The sequence below is a fragment of the Leuciscus leuciscus genome, assembly GCF_965113295.1.
Source record: "Leuciscus leuciscus genome assembly, chromosome: 22".
NCBI lineage: Eukaryota > Metazoa > Chordata > Actinopteri > Cypriniformes > Leuciscidae > Leuciscus > Leuciscus leuciscus.
The window spans coordinates 28,884,952-28,902,539 of record NC_138746.1 but is presented as its reverse complement, the minus strand read 5'-3'; the positions used below and the strand labels follow the sequence as shown (position 1 = coordinate 28,902,539).

The 17,588-nt window shown below is 39.1% G+C and overlaps 2 long non-coding RNA genes across 2 annotated transcripts in view; one reads left to right on the top strand and one right to left on the bottom strand.

The window, feature by feature from the left end:
- Positions 1–17,588, top strand: part of LOC309487064 — a 419,730-nt gene that overhangs the window by 225,970 nt on the left and 176,172 nt on the right. The gene's annotated exons all lie outside the window — the stretch shown is intronic.
- On the bottom strand, positions 9,543–11,964 carry LOC309486409. The gene is made up of 3 exons (XR_014201531.1): positions 11,673–11,964; positions 10,911–10,945; positions 9,543–10,607 (listed from the first exon to the last, which is right to left on the bottom strand). It is a non-coding gene; the product is annotated as an uncharacterized lncRNA (long non-coding RNA).

Below are 17,588 nucleotides of genomic sequence, written 5' to 3'. Positions count from 1 at the left end.
TTTATCTGGCTTCTTCAGGTCAACACGCTTACGATAACACTGGCGGGGCAGGGGATGGGCATGTGCTCCCCAAACCGTGCAAGGTGGGGGGTGTCTCAGCTCGTCACTCATCCTAGAGGTCTCTTTCCTCTGTGCGAGGCGGTCCCTGGGCACAAAGGCAGGAGTGGGAGGTTCACGAGCCCTACTAGGCATGAACTGCTTAAGGGCAGTAGATTGCATCTTAGCAGTGCAGAATTTATCTACCACTGATCTGACCACTTCTCCAAATGAACCTGACTGGGAGGTAGGGGTGTCTAGTAGGGTGTCCCAGGATGTCCTTCGAAAAAGACTAGGGGTGTAACCCTGGCATCCTGGCCAAATTTGCCCATTTGCCTCTGTCCACCATGGCCTCCTAATCATCCCCATATACTGATTGGCTCTATCTCCCCAAATACATCACTCTGTCTCCTCTTCACCAATAAGCTGGTGTGTGGCGGGCGTTCTGGCGCAATATGGCTGCTGTCGCATCATTCAGGTGGATGCTGCATATTGGTGGTGGTTGAGGAGATTCCCCCCTTCTATGTAAAGTGTTTTGAGTGCCAAGAAAAGCACTATATAAATGTAACAAATTAAAGATGGCATTCAACTGCCACCAAACCCACCATGGTGCGCCCAAGCGTGCAGTTTGTTTAGTCGTACGCAGCGCCAGATCAGAGCTCTGCTATTTAAGGGAGAGAAATATGATGTGGATATGGACATCCTCTGCCATCTGGTCATACTGTGTCTCTGTGGGGGCTTTCTGAAAATTAAGACATTTAGCAAGAAATGCCCAGAGAAGAGGGCCTCATACTGGCCCCTACCCTCGTCCATTTCCTTAAGGACGTGAGAAGAAGGCCGTGCATCCTGGCCGCTAAGCAGGAGAGCATCGGCCATGGGCCCAAAAACCTCAGAATCTGATGCCATGGCGAATAAAACATCCTCCATTCCAAAGGAAACAGCATTGCGTGCCTCTGAATTGGGGCATTCATAATCGTGGAGAAATTCCACAGGAGAATTAGCGCAAGTGCTCTGGCGAGCAAGTGAGGGAGAAACCGGCCTGCTCTCTCTCTAGCCTCGACCTCAACATCCGATCCCCAGGCCTCGGATTCATGAAGAGCATGGTGGCTGGTAACGACGCAGATCCATTGTGCTTCACCGAGAGAATGAAGCAAGTTCCACTATATGCAGTCGCTGAAGCAAAAAAGAGAATATCCAAAACTAAATCGCTTAACCAGCATGGGCCAGATAAACCGCTTCTTCTGAAGAAGAAAATCTAAGGAGCAGATGGTGCATTCACTGTATTAAGAGTGAGTGACGTAGTGCTGCTGAGGCGACGCTCGCGCCATCAGCCAATTAATTGGCATGATTCTATACGGGTGCAGACAATCAGCACCGTCCCAAGGGCGTTCCCATTGTGTCATCGATATGCAGCATTGAGTGAACCTATGAAAGAGAACTTTTTGTTCCATGCTAACTGTAGTTTTTGTTCTAGTGGCACAGCAGTTGAGATGGGTGACCATTTGTGGAGATTTTCATAGGATCAAGGTAAATTGGATTTATCGTGATATGGACTGTTTAAATAGTGACGTCCAACACAATCTTTTAGAATCAGTGTTTGATCATAACTTTTTGATTAAGGGAAAGTGCAGCTTATGCAGTCATATGCTTAATGTACAGTAATTATTCGCTGTAATTTCTCATCCAATGACTATGTGGGGTGCATGCCGTGAAAGAGATGTTATGGCTCTTTAAATTGAGGGTACTTAGTATGATGAACATAAACATAATGCATGTCATAAAATTTTAAATATCACCTTCAATTTATCTTAAACTGCTGAGTTCATAAAAATCATCAAGCTATAAGTGTGTAGACCACAGTTTACACTCCATGCCTAACACATATTCCCATAAAATTGCATGGCCTAACAAGAGTTTTAACTTTCTTCCATCAATTCATTTTACAGCAAGCTTTTATTTCACTATTATGACCGCATGCGGAGAAGAGATTACCACATTAGACGAAATATTAAATTATTTATTACAAGTTAAGTGATTATGAGAGAAAAAGAAGAGGATAGATCAAATGAAGCAATGACCAGTGTCTCTTGAAATACTTTCTGTCTGTAAAGCCATTTTAGTATAGTTTACATCGCCCAAAGGTTTGACTGCTGTTACTACACCATTATGGGGGAAAAAATGTGTTTCTTTATTAACAGCCATTAGAAAGTAGCTGTAAAAAGCAAATCTAACAGATATAGTAAATCTAACAAAAAATTTGATGGTTTTGTTTTTTGTTGAGGTAAATACTAACAGATAGCTTTCTCTGTGTATTATGGATCACCTTGGCAAAGATAGACTTGGCACTATTTACAAAAAAGACTAGTCTAGAAGTGCCCTCTTACCTGTAAACCAACCAACTGCAGCCTGTTTTGTTTTATATGCCATTTTGGGTAGACACTGAAAAATCAGCATTGGAACAGCTGATTTTATGATAGGTCTTGCTAGTTTTGTTTCGCAATATGCATCAAACTGTGAACAAACTGTGGTTGTGCTGTCTGAGGCTGAAACTACTATTTAAGGGAGAGAATTAGATGTGGATATGGACATCCTCTGCCATCTGGTCACACTGTGTCTTTGTGGGGGCTTCCTGTAAATTAAGACGTTTAGCAAGAAATGCCCAGTGAAGAGGGCCTCATGCTGGACTGCTCTCTAAGGCATAGGAGGATGTAATTACACTCTGCATGGCTCATATCTTCCTCAGGGAACACCAAATTTATCCTATCTCGTCCTGAATCAGTAAGTAGAAAATGTTTTATGGCACCAGTGAGGAATTATGTGAGCTCCATATTGTTTGCTTATATTTGTAATGATTTTAGACAACAGCTGACATATATATATATATATATATATATATTATATTATATTATAAAATTATAAAATTTCAATCTATCTGAATAGTTTTAACTCGTTAAAGGATAAGACATTAGCCCTATTCGGATGGGACTAGTTTAACATGGAGAGTGTCACAGTCACCACCTAACTGTCACTGTCATCATCATCGTCTGAAGGGACGTATCCGCCATGGCCGCCCGAAGGGACGTCGCCACCATGGCCACCCGAAGGGTCGTCCCGGCCCTGGCCGCCTGCACAGCCTGCTCCGCCCTGGCCATCTGCTTAGCCCGACCCACCCTGGTCTCCCGAACTGTCGGTACCGTCCTGGAGTCATAAGACCCTGCTGACCCTCCGGAGGAGTACTCCGGATGCCTGACCTCCCTAGTTTCGCCATCCGCGGCACGTGGACGCGCCTGCCGGGAGGGGGGAGTACTATCACAGTCACCAGCTAACTGTCACTGTCACTGTCATCGTCACTGTCATCTGTTAGTCTCTGTCTGCACTACATTTCCCAGCATCCTCCTTGCAACACACCTGCACCTCCTTCACCATTACTCGCACCTGCCAGCTATCATCATCGTCTTCACTCATCGTCTTCAGCTGTTGTCTCCATTGTTCATCTGTGTATTTAAGTTACCTCAGGTAAAACTAATCCTGTGCGAATAGACCCGTTTTAAATATGAATGTCCAGAAATTTTTTTATTTTGTGTAGGTCACATCTGTAGTTATGCGGTGCCACAGAGTTACGCCGGTTTCACACTGCACGCGAGCAGAGCGTAAGTAGCACAGGAGCAGTGCGTATGGTGAGCAGGAGCAGGACACGCGCGTTTACTCTATAATGGATAAGTTGGCATTGCTTTATTTTGTTTTCAAATACATTTAAGAGAAAAGACTAGTCAAGAAGCTTATTTTATTAATAATTTCATTTATAACTTTTGGTTCATCTTTGTTTTTATTGTTCTGGCAACAAGTTTGTTTTTGGACATTTGTTTTCTTTTTAAATTGCTGTTGGTCATTTGATTGACTGTTTAAAACACAATAGATATCATCAATGCACTTTTATTTTGGCCATGATCAATGCATTGTCACTTTAATTCAGCGTAAGCGGCGCAGCAAAAATAGACTCGGCGCCGAAACGATCGCGGCACTGCTGCTCTGCTCTGCTACGCACTGCCGCGCCACCTCTGCGTGCGGTGTGAATGCTCTAATCTGTTAACATGGGTGTCGAAAAAAATACGCTCTGCTAACGCGTGCAGTGTGAAACCGGCGTAACCCCTTATTTACACAGCACGCGTCTGCGGCGCATTACGGCTGCGACATGGCTACCGGAGCTGATCGCGCCCATTCTAGTTAATGCTTGTGTTTACACCGGCCGCGACGCGGCACGTTTCAGAAGCTTCCCAGAAGCGGCTCTCCGCGCCGCTTCGCTAAATATAGGCGCCTAGTCTATTTTTGACGGACGCGCCTCCAAGTCGCACCGGGAATACAAAATAAAAGTAAAAAAAATTAACATTGTCAAATTCAAAATAAACACCATGTGCAAACTCCCAAACGTATTACACACCAATATCCTTGGTAGAAACCATAGACTGTATGGTAGAAACCCAAAAATCAAGAAAAACCACGTCGGACAGGCAAATCACGTGGTCTCGCGCATCCAGTCGCTCCGCTTCTGAAATGCTCCTGGTGTGAGTTGGCACCGCGTGGAGGACGGAATAAAACCTTGTCGCAGACGTAATGCGCCGCAGAGTTAGGAGTGCAGTTCCTAAAAGCACATTACTGGCTTTGCAAACACTGTGGCACTTTTATATTTTATTTGTTTACATGCCTGCCGGGTATTTTAAGTTGAGGTGCTATTTGTTTATATATTAGACTTTTTTTAATATTTACTGTTGCACTAAAGTCCAAAAGTGAAGAATTTATGTTATTTATTACTTGATTGTTCAAGCTACCTCACAGAAGTGCTCTGTTTGTTAACAGAGTTGTTGAATGTTAAAATAAGGTGAACATCCTGGATCTGTTTTTTCGCTCTTCTTTGTTCTTTTTTTATGTATTATAGAAGTATCAGATCGGGACTCGGTATCGGTAGATACTCAAAATCAAATGACTCGGACTCGGACTCGAGGGCAAAAAAACCTGATCGGGACATCCCTACTTTTGGAACAGTTTGATTTGGTTTGCTTGCACGCTGGCAGACATCACATGAACGACAGAAATTAGACACAGTGGATTTTACCCCAGACCAAAAGAAATGTTTAGTGATCTGCTGAAATGTTTTAGTGACACCGAGGTGTCCAGAGAGAACATTTTCATGTGCCAATTTTAACACTTGAGAACGATAACTGGAAGGTATAGAATGATCTGATAAACTGTTTGCCAATTTATCAAAATTTTAAAAGATTTTGGCTCCCACTTACGCATTAAAACCCCATCGTCCCAAAAGTATCCTACCCGCGCCACTAAGAGATCGCAATGGTCAACTGCAGCACTGATGCACTTTGTGAGTGTAGGGTCTGATTTCTGCTCAACAACCAGATGTTCCTTACCGAACACGCACTATACCGGATTAGGCTGCATAGCCAGGAAAGAATCTAAGAGACCAACAACATCTTGAAACTTTCGTGACTGGGACCTAGTAACAGCACACGAAGGAAAAGCTAGGGGAACTTTTCCAGAAAGATCAAATGAGTTGCACACAACTGGCTTACTGACAACAATTGGACTGGGAAAGACATTACCACCCGCAAGATCATTTCCCAATATGAGACTGACGTTGTCTACTGGCAATTTTTTACATACACCCAGTTGAACCAAGCCCGTAACAAGGTCAGACTTCAGGTTAACGGTGTGTAATGGAACACTAACACAGCCCATTTCGATGCCACGAAAAAGGACATTTTAACCAGTGTATGAAGCATCAGAGAAGGGCAAAACACCATCCAGAATGAAGGACAGTTGAGAGTCTCGGTTCTAAGTTAAGTTTTGCTGCACAGTTTCGGTCAACGATTCAACAGCAAAGCCCCTTTCCAACTTCAAACATCCACAAGACCTTCCATCCATCCACCAACACACCACGTGATTGACCGCCCAAGACATCAATCCAGACACGAAGAGACTGCCAGCCGACAAACCCGGGAAACACCCTGCAGAAAAAAAGGAAATCCCCAATGGAACGCAAAGACAAATGCAAGTACTCTCCAGACTCTTAGCTGAACAGGTGCTTTGATATAAAATTTAATAACCCACCTAAGAAACAATGGAAGTGTTAAATTAATGATTGGATGTAGTGATGTATGATGTCTTATAAGTGCTAGAAACTTGGGATTTCATCATCTCAATCTTAAAACTCATTCTTCTCTCACTTTATTTCTTTCTGTAACTCGTATAAATGTAGTGTTAATAATCAATAAAGTCTTGTTTGTATTTAAAAAAGAAGTGTTCTTGTGTTATGTGCTAACAAATGTAATGTCTTAAACTGCTGATCTATGTTATCTTGCAAATAAATAGTGTTTTCACTATAGTTTGGATATTTATATCCGCTGCAGAGCTGATAGTTACGGCCCATTCAAGCGAACGCTGGACGAGTCATTTGCTCGGCCGTAAAATAATTGACTCTTTCAAAATTCCCTATAAATGTAATTCCCTTTGAGCTAAATTGACCTGTTTCCCTTGCACTTTATTGCTTGCAAGATTGATAATATTAGAGAGAAAATAGTTTACAAGTTTTCTGTCAAATATACTAGAAAAGGCAGTATCCTCACAACTATGTTCTTTTTTAGAAAGAAATGGTAACAGCAAGGATTTCCAGTCAGGATTTAGACCATATCATGGTACTGAGACTGCTCTCATTAGAGTTACAAATGATTTGCGCTTATCATCTGATCGTGGTTATATCTATCTTTTAGTGTTACTGGATCTTAGTTCTGCATTTGGATAATATCGACCACAAAATTTTTTTGAATAGACTTGAAAATTATCTTGGCATTAGTGGAATTGCACTGGCATGGTTCAAATCATACTTATCTGACCGTTATCAGTTTGTAGCAGTAAATTAAGAGGTTGTATCGACCACAAGTTCAGTATGGAGTACCTCAAGGCTCAGTACTAGGACCGTTGCTTTGATGTTTCAGCAGAGACAGTGTCAACTAGACTATACCCTGCGAAGGCCTCATCGACACGACAAATTTGTATTTTTTTTATTTGTAGATAAAGACTACGCATCCGCGCACATACGCATTGAAATGCGCATGCCTATAGACTAAACACGTAATACGCATGTGCATACCGTCAACGTTTTCACAGATTCAAGATTTCAAAAACTTGGACTTTGAAACTTACTTTCAAAGTGTGCATTCTTAGACCACCAAAACGCTGTTGTTGTGTAAATGAATGGCCACAACGCATTAAAAGTGTTCTGTTTTCAGTTGAAAACGGTGTAGTATAAGCGACCCTTAATTTAATAACTAATGATTTTTACAACAGAAATGAATCAATTAAAAACTTAAGCTAGACAATGACTTTCTTCTAGAGCTGCTGAACAGCCAAAACAATCTTTGTTGCATCAATTTCCTATTTTCACTCTTAAGCTGCTTTGAAACAATCTGTAGTGTAAAAAGCCCTATATAAATGAAGTTGACTTGACTTGACTAGAGCATTTTGATCATGTCTATTTGTTGCATACAAGTATTCGCTATATGGACACTTTGAACAGAAAAGAGCTGTGGGAACATTCTTAAAAAATAATTTTTTACACAGCAGAAAGAAAAACAAATGGTTGTTACGTCCCTTAGATTTGTTTTATTTTTGGCTAGGGGTAAGGGAGTATAACATTTAAATAAAGAGGTGTGTGTAACTCAATATGAAGGACAGGGCAATAAAAGGAAAAAGATCAACTCAAAAACTCAGCTCAAAAGTATTTATTTTTACAGTGCCAAAAGTGACAGAATGAAGAGAAAATAATATTTACAATATTTACACTGACAATGAAGAAAACAACAACAACACAAATAACAATACCAAACAAAAAATAAACAAAGGTGGGAAGGCGAACTCGAGAGATGCCAAATAAAATAAATAAATAAAACAAAAACTAGCTAGGATTAATTCAGCTAAACTGAATACCAAATGAAAAATGTAGAAATGAAAAGTCTTCAGTGTCAAGACGCCCACACTAAACTACACTGACTTACCACATAACAATAATTACAGGGTGTGGCACTCTCCTAAACCTAGTGTGTCTAATACAATCAAGATGTCCTATGTGGTGCGCAATGTATGTCGTGCGACTTGCTTACCTGCTCCCTCCTTCCCAGCCTTACATGCACCGTGATGACTGAACAAGGGTGAATAGTATGAAAAACAAAAACACTTTACAACCACAGTATGACAATTGGTAAAATCACACGATAAACACACAGAATCAGCGACGGCGACAACAAGCAAAACAAAGTCAAAAGCCAAAGTGAGCAAAAAGCTGGGGAGGTGGAAGCAGCCGCGGCGCTACCATTGGGCCCGGGTGGGCCTGGGCCCACCCATTTTAGGTCTGGGCCCACCCATTTTCTACTATGGTTTTGTACGTTTCTTCGTTCGGATCTATTTGCGAACCATTCCATTCTAAACAAACAATGCAGTTTACATGCTTCGTCCTTGTTTCATTATTCATTAAGATAATAATTAATAAATGCACGCATAATTATCAGTGAACTTGATAAATGTTGCAGATATGTTTTGCTATGCACAAACAAATGACTTTCAACTTATGTGTGCAAAATTCAGAATAAAATGAATGTGCAGCAATTTGTACAAATAGAGAGTCTGTAGGTCTACTATACGTGTTGTAGCCATTAAATAAGCTCATTTAGTTTCATATTTGTTAAAATATTATAATGTTATTTTTTCATCTATGTTGATTATGAAAATTGAACCGCACGAGTAAGATAGGATGCGCAATATATCGAGAGACATGGCGTGGGTCAGACATGATTTTGACCACTTAATTAAGTTTTATTTTGTAGAAAGACTTTTTTTAAGTGAATTTCGTTTTGTATAAATTGTATCTTAATTTTAAATAAAATAAACCCACATGGAAAGAACCTATATAAACATATATGTTTTGATATATGTTTTTAATATATGTGACATATATAAAATTGGCCGTTTTCCTATATTATATGTACATATATGCACATATATGCACCTACATGTTCACATATATATGCACCTATATGTTCACATATATGCACCTATATGTTCACCTATATATGCACCTATATGTTCACCTATATATGCACCTATATGTTTACCTACTATATATTAGTAAAATTATTAAAATCCATAGCTACTAGGCCTACACTGTAAAAAAAAAAAAAATCCCGTATACAAACGGTAAATCTCTGGCAGCAAAGTTTCCAGACGGATTCCGTTAAATTACAGCAAATAACCATTTCACAAAATTACAGGCAAAAACAGTGAAAATACAGAATTGACTTTACAGTCAAAATTTATTAAATTACAGTACATTACTGTTGATAATGGCTTATTAAACCGTGGAAAAACGGATAAATGTTGTCAAATTACATTTAAAAAAAAACATTTAACTTTCAAGTTAAACTGTAAATTTAGGGTTTTATAAAGTTATTTTATAATAATGCTGTCTATCTACAGTAATTATCTTTTAATATATAGTTTTTCCTGTGTATAATAACTATGAAGTTATGTATAAAAATGCATTAAATACATAAATTCAAATTCAAAGTTTGTATATTTACAGTTAAGGCATTTCCAATTTCACAACTTTGACCAATCTCTAATTAAGTACTTAATAATAGCAAATGTACAGTCAATTTCTGTTAAATTAATTAAACGTATAAGTACAAAATACCTGCACATTTACAGTATTACTCATTAAACAAACACTGAACATCAAGATATGTGAATGATAGGAAATACAATCTTAGTATATAATTTAGAACATGTAAAAATATCTACATTAAAAGGCAATTGCTGTATGCCTTTATACTCTAATATAACTTATTTTACACATTTACAATTACATTTTATCCAAAGTGACTTAAAAATTAAGAGAACAATAGAAGCAACAAGTGCAGTGACAAGTCCCAGTTAGTGTAGCACAGTATACAAGTTTATTTATTTATTATTAAAACAAAGATTTAGTATTATTGGGTCAAGTGTTTATGAAAAGATGGATCTTTAGCAGTTTCTTGAAAATGTGTTAAGTTGGGCAGGTCATCCCACCAGCAGGGAACAGTCCAGGTAAAGGTCAGTGAAAGTGGTTTTGTGTCTCTTTGGGATGATGGCACCACAAGGCGCCGTTCACTTGCAGAACACAAGCTTCTGGAGACACATAGATCTGAAGCAGTGAGTTTAGGTCTTGCTGCAGCATCTGGATCAGTTGCAGAGGTTTGACTGATGCTGGAAGGCCTGCCAGGAGAGCATTACAATAGTCCAGTCTGGATAGAACAAGAGCTTAGACAAGGAGTTGTGTGGCTCCGATAGGAAGGGCCGGATCTTTCTGGTGTTGTATAAGGCAAATCAGCAGGATCGCATGGTTTGGCTGAAAGTGAAACCATAAGCAGTTTTGTCTTGGCAAGGTTGAATTGAAGGTGAAGGTCATTCATCCAGCAAGAATGTTCCATCAGGTAGGCTGAGATGCGAGCAGCAACCGTCAGATCCTCTGGCTGGAATGAAAGGTAGAGATATATGTCATTATAAGTGATAGGAAAACCCATGTTTCTAAATGACAGAGCCTAGTTACAATACAAAAAAATAATAATAATAGATGGGTGGAATCTAACACAATCGTGGTCTTACTGAAGCAAAACCAAACCTTGTGCAGCTCCAGTGGCCTCACAAGGATCAAATGAATATTCACATGGGAAAATATAGTATAAAACAAATTAAATTTTCTGCCACTTTTAGTGCAATCATATGGAATCAGAAGACTCGGCCATTACAATATTTTAAATTACTTCTTCCCATACCTTGTTTGCCATGATCATTCTGCTTTCCACTTGACCTGAAATCACAAATATATATATATATATTTTTTTTTTTTACAACTCAGTATTACATTTGCATATGTCAGAATATGTTCCACTGGGACAATGCAAAACCTCAACTGACGTGTTGGCAAGCATGCAGCCAGAATATGGAATTTATCATGTGGTGTTCATATTCTAGCCTCATGTGTTTTCCTGTATCAACAACAAGTACAGTATTTGCTGAATTCGTTTTCTTAACGGTCTTGATAACCACATTAACCCTTATGAAAATTAACTATGGTTTAACCAAAAAAAAAAAAACCTTGGTAACGTTAGGCCTATTTGTAGTATAACTGTGGTTATTAAAAATGGTAATAAAAATCCGCCAAAAACGTGGTTACTATTTTTTAAGAGAAGAGTTTTCAGCTTCCAGACAGTGTTTAAAAATGTCCCGCCATTTAAGAGATTGATTTACTGACAGATACTATCGCGTATTAAAAAAGATTTTATACACAATTAAACGGACTTTATGTATAACAAGTCTACGAAAGCTTGTTTTAGGTATGTTTTGAGGTGTGGGTTCAACTGATCTTTCTTAAAACAGATGGAAAATGTAAAGATGCATGCTACATTTTCAGTGTTTTGCCTCCAGCTCTCGCCAGTTAACTGAACATCATTTAAAATGCTAATGTTAGCTTGAAAACTGTAACGTAAACTTAACACAAATGTAATATAAAATATCGTTCACATGCAGACTCTTACCTCAGCCGGTGATCGGTTGGCATGATGTCCGCTGTGACGAACCAGGCTCACTGAAAAGGGTGCTATTTCCGAAGAATCCAAACTGACAACAGCTAGGGCTCCTGCTCACGGCTGCTCTCGACGAACACGATTGCTTTGAATTATGAGGTGTCATATTGAACCCCTGTTAATCTCACAATCCACTTCAGGAGAGTAGACTGAATTCAAATCTCCCACTTGCACTTGATACAGATCCAAAGTCGACTGATCAGCTGACCGTTGTGGGCGGGACTAAACAGCGGAAACGTAATGGCGGCGAATTTGAATCTGCGTCATCGCGTGCGCGCGCGCGCGCACACACACACACACACACACACACACACACAAAGCCCTGAATGTGCAGCAACGGAGATTCAGAAAAATATTAATAAAATATACATGAAATTATGGGAGAATAAGACAATGAAATAATGATCAAAATGAGCATCTATTTGCAAGACAAGATTAAAAGACTATAGCCTAAAAACAATTCAATACAGGTCTACTGTAGCCTAGGCTGTATGTACAAATACTATTATTTAACCTTAAAAAAAACCTCACTTTAACCCCCACATGCTTAATAATCTGTAAGGACAACATATTGAATAGATGCAGATTTCTGCAGTTATACCTTCTTTTCTTTGTTTTCTAATTTCACAGAAAAAAATCTGTAAAATATTACTTTGTAAAAATACAGACAAGTTCCTTAAAAAACGTAAATTGATGTAAAACCAAAATACAAGCAATTACCTGTAAATTTAATAGTGGACCTTTAAATTACAGCAAATATCTGTAAAATAACAGGCATTCACTATAATGACAAAACGGTAAAATTCTGTAAAAAAATACAGACCATTACCTGTAAAAGTACACTTTTTTTTACAGTGTAGGCAACATAAATAAAACCCCAAAATGTAGAAATTTACATTATTTATTTACTTAAGAACAATCAAATAGTACAAGAACAAAAATAAGACAAAAAACTGAACAGAATTTTTATTTTATTTTTTATTTTGATCTTTTTGATCTCAGCTCCGTGAGCTTCGAATTGATAGATGTGCCTATCTGAGCTAGGCATCATGTATGACAGTTTCCAAAGTGAGATATGAGCTACAAAATGACCATCCTGCCATGAGCTATAGGAGACATATCTTGTATGTACATATAGGGCTTATATGTATATATAAAGAAGCAATACAGGAGACCTATATGGCCTGTATATGCACATATATGTACCTCAATTATGCCTATATGTGGCATATATACGCATATATGCAGCATATATATTATCATATATGTGCATATATGCTGTATATATGCAGCATATATGTGCATATAAACTGCATATAGGTTTCATATATGCGCATATATCCTCATATAGATTCTTTCCATGTGGGAAAAATCAACCAATTGCCTGGAACCAAGAAGCAAATATAGCAGACGATATAGGCCATCATGGAGGCGTCCGCTTGTGAACTGGAGCGCATCTCATTCTCCTCCTAACTTAACGAAACTCAGCGTAGGCCTCACAGACATGAAATATATCTTAAGAAAGCTTGAAATGTCTTTTTAACAATTTAAAACGAAAAGAAATAGGCTACATAATCAGAGATGTAATCCATGATGTGCATTTCTCTCTATAGGCGCGTTCACTACGGAGATATGGCGATCGTCAACTTCATCTTTACAGCTGTTGTTGCTGTTAATAAACTAAAAATAATAGGCCTATAATTTTACTAAACAATAAATTAAATGAAATTGTAATTGTATTAAAAAAGCAACAAAAATTCCTGTTTAAGTTTTCTTTTCTTTTTTTTACCTATGCTAATTACCCATTAAATTCAGGTAACTGTTAGGCTACTGAGTCGCTGTCCTCAGTGCCCAGAAAAGCGCTGAAACGGAGATGAAGGGGAACCCGTTTTTTTTTTTTTTTTTTTTTTTTTGCCTTATTTTAAAGCTACAATATGCAAGAATTTTTGGCCTCTGGAGGGCGCTACATTCCAAACAACAACAACGGCGTAGCTTGATGACGATGTGAAGGAGCGTGGAATGATGGGAACTGTCGTTTTAAACTCCACCGTGGATGTAAATCAGTCAGACGGGAATCTAAAATCATGTTCATGGATGAGGCTAAGTTCTTTTTTTATAATGACATGCTTTTTGGGGGGGGGGGTTCAGCGCGGTCTGTAATGGGAGAGAGAAGAGACGAGCAAGTAGGTCAAGTGCAAATGACGAACACCTGTGTTTTATTGCAGTGATCCGCGTGGAGAGACCGCTTATAAGCCGCGCGCTGGAACGAGAGAGAGACTGAAGAGAAAATTGGACGCAGAGAAAGAAAACCGGTGGATCCGAGCTCTCATTTTTGAACTGTTTTGTGCCGTCGCGGTTGCCACGGTGAATGCGCGTTGTGCACGACTTTTGTTTGTTTTGCTTTATTTTAATAAAGTACGAGTCCCAGTCACGCCGACCCCTGTCTTCTTCCTTCCTGACTCTTGAACCTCATCACACTTTTATTTCATTAAAATGAATTAACCGCAAGAAAAGTAAGGTTTAATACTACATTGGTTATCATAGATGTTACTGTATGTCGAATTGACGAATTCATTGTTGTGATAACGCGGGGCAGTTTTACGTGTTCTAAACAATTGTTGTAAAAGTACATTCGAACATACCCACATCATTTGCCAAAATACTGATTAATATTTATGTATAACACATGCTATATTTATTTACATGGCCATAAACACCAGACGTGATAAACAATGTCAATAAACTTAACAGAAATCTAAAGCAATAATACTTCCCTTACATACCGAATGCTACATTAGGAAATATAAAATTAAGCATAACGTTACTTTGTCGACAGAACCAGCTGCAATCGGTAAAGAATAATTATGTTCCATAACGACTGCAAGAAACAAGCTACGTGTGTTGCTTGATAGACGCTACCATGGACGCTACAACTACAACTTCCGCATTTGTCCAGGACTCCACGCAGTACGAGCGGAAACCGAGGGTAACGCGGATATGACGCAATTGACTGGCGACTCCCAGCTCCCCCCTGCTCTAACGCCCCGTTTCCTTGGTTAAAATCGCAATTTTCTCACGATTTAAAAATAGTTGGAAACATTTGGGATATTGTAAGTAATCAACTTAACAAATTATATAACACTGGCCTTGAGATTATGGGATATTTTAATGCAAAATTCTTGCATATTGTACCTTTAACTGGCCCATCCAGTTTTCTGGAGGCCCACCTACAATCAAAATCCTGGCGCCGCTAGTGGGTGGAAGAGATACGGGTATTTGAGGAAGGCAGCGTAATGTGATTGGTTGGGTGAACCGGGACGTCATCATCCTTCAGGAAGACTGACAGGCTGTAGATCGATCCAATGAACATCTGAAACACACACACATCCAACAAAAAAACTACCTACATATACCCCTATTGCAAGTTGCTACACTTTTAATGTGTACAGCGTATGTAACACTTCCCCCCTTAAAGATTTAAACTTAAATCATAAACATCAGACATTAATTGGTAGGCCTACATATAAAAAAAAAAATGCACTCAGTGCAACTGACTTTGTACACCGACGCATGTATCATTCCTATTTTGCACCCAATGCACAGCGGACTTTTCCCTCCACAGACGCACGTCTGTAAATTAGGGAATAAACTTCTGCTCCCGGGGGCGGTTCAGTGAAAAGAGGAGGCGTGTTCTTGCGCAAACATTCCCTGGTGCTATTTTGCAGTTTCAGAAAACAATTCCGCCACAGACCAGGAAATTCGTTTTATTCAGATGCTATTTTAAAGGCGCATGCTTGGCCATAATGTAGCGTGTGCACAACGCGCATACACTTTGCTTCTCTCATCTACACAGACGCAGCAGTTCCCATTTTTGCAAACCATACATAATTACAAAGAAAAATATTACCACACGAGGGAAATCATTGTGGTGTCCATGAAGATGTGAAAAAAAATCTATAAATCTAGCTTACACATTTACCCAAATTATTCAGGCTAATTGTAGTAATGACGGATCAAACCTGTTTGACCAATAGTGGCAAGACACATAGGTATATAAGAACACCTGACAAAGTGTCTTTTACAGCCCTGACTAGGACTTAACAGACTGGTAAGGGAATGTACAACAGTTGAGATATTTCGGCAAAAATTCCTATAATACCCATCCATGCCTAGGAAATGGCGTAATTCTCATCGTGTGGTGGGCGCAGGAAAATCAACAATAGCGGAAACTTTTGCACACACAGGCCGGACTAGACCTTGACCGACTACCATATCCAGGTATGTAATTGTGGCTTTCCCAAACTCACACTTTGCCAGATTTATGGTTAAGGATGCACTTGCTAAGCATTTGAATACTGCTCTTAGGAGGGACAAATGCTCATGCCAGTCAGAGGAATATATCACCAGGTCGTCAAGGTAAGTATTACAATTTTGTATTCCTGATAATACAAGATTGACAAGACGCTGAAATGTTGCCAGAGCGTTTCACAATCCGAATGCCATTACCTTATATTGTAGAAAATTATCAGGAGTTAAGAAAGTGGATATTTCTGCAGCGCGAAACAACTGCATCAGATGTAGCAACAGAGCCAGCATTCGGACTATCCATTTCCTCCACAGTTCTTTCAAGTGATTTTCTGGAACAATACAACTTTAACATGTTTCGATGAAATGTCCGAAATTTCCGTTTACGATCCAGAGTATGCACGACATAATCTGTCTCACTCAACTTTTTAGATACAACATATGGACCAACAAATCGAGCGGACAGAGCAGAACCAGGAATTGGCCAAAGTACCAATACTTCATCTCCAGGTTCAATCTCACGAGTGACTGATTTTATGTCGAAAATCTGTCTTTTACAGATTTTGGAGGCTCAGCAGCAGAGAAACACTTAGCCAAAGAAGGATAATCTCACTGTGATGCTATCATCCGTTCACGTGTGATAGGTACAGTCAACACTTCTAAATCAGTCACAACTTTATCAACCCTTTGATCGGGTTTCACAACCCTAGAACACTGTAACTCGGGCGAAGAGCTCTCTTCAGCAAAGAGTGGCAACATGAATGAATCATTCAACGTAATGTCGTTCCTCGTTGCTTTTGCGCGTGCGTCACAACATTTGCGGGAAACACATCCGGAAACTTATCAGCAATGTCATTAGCATTAACAAAACAATCAGGCTCATCAACCACTTCTACAATGGGTGACACTTTTCCTCCAGCCAAATCATTGCCAAGAATAAACGTAACCCCCTTCACAGGAAGGGAGGAACGTACCCCAACCATAACAAATCCTGATATCAACTCACACTGTAAATGAACGCGGTGTAGTGGCACCTTTATAATGTCCATTCCAATACCCTGAATTAGGGCTGGGCGATATGACCAAAATCTCATATCACGATATAAGTCATCTCCGATCCCGATAACGATATGTATCATGATATAGTACCTTTTCTGTAAATTCAATCAATTAATAGTTATATAGTTATATAGTTATAATAGTTATATATATATACAGTGGGGAGAACAAGTATTTGATACACTGCCGATTTTGCAGGTTTTCCTACTTAAAAAGCATTTAGAGGTCTGTAAGTTTTATCATAGGTACACTTCAACTATGAGAGACGGAATCTAGAACAAAAATCCAGAAAATCACATTGTATGATTTTTAAATAATTAATTTGCATTTTATTGCATGACATAAGTATTTGATCACCTACCAAGCAGTAAGAATTCCGGCTCTCACAGACCTGTTAGTTTTTCTTTAAGAAGCCCTCCTGTTCTCCACTCATTACCTGTATTAACTGCACCTGTTTGAACTTGTTACCTGTATAAAAGACACCTGTCCACACACTCAATCAAA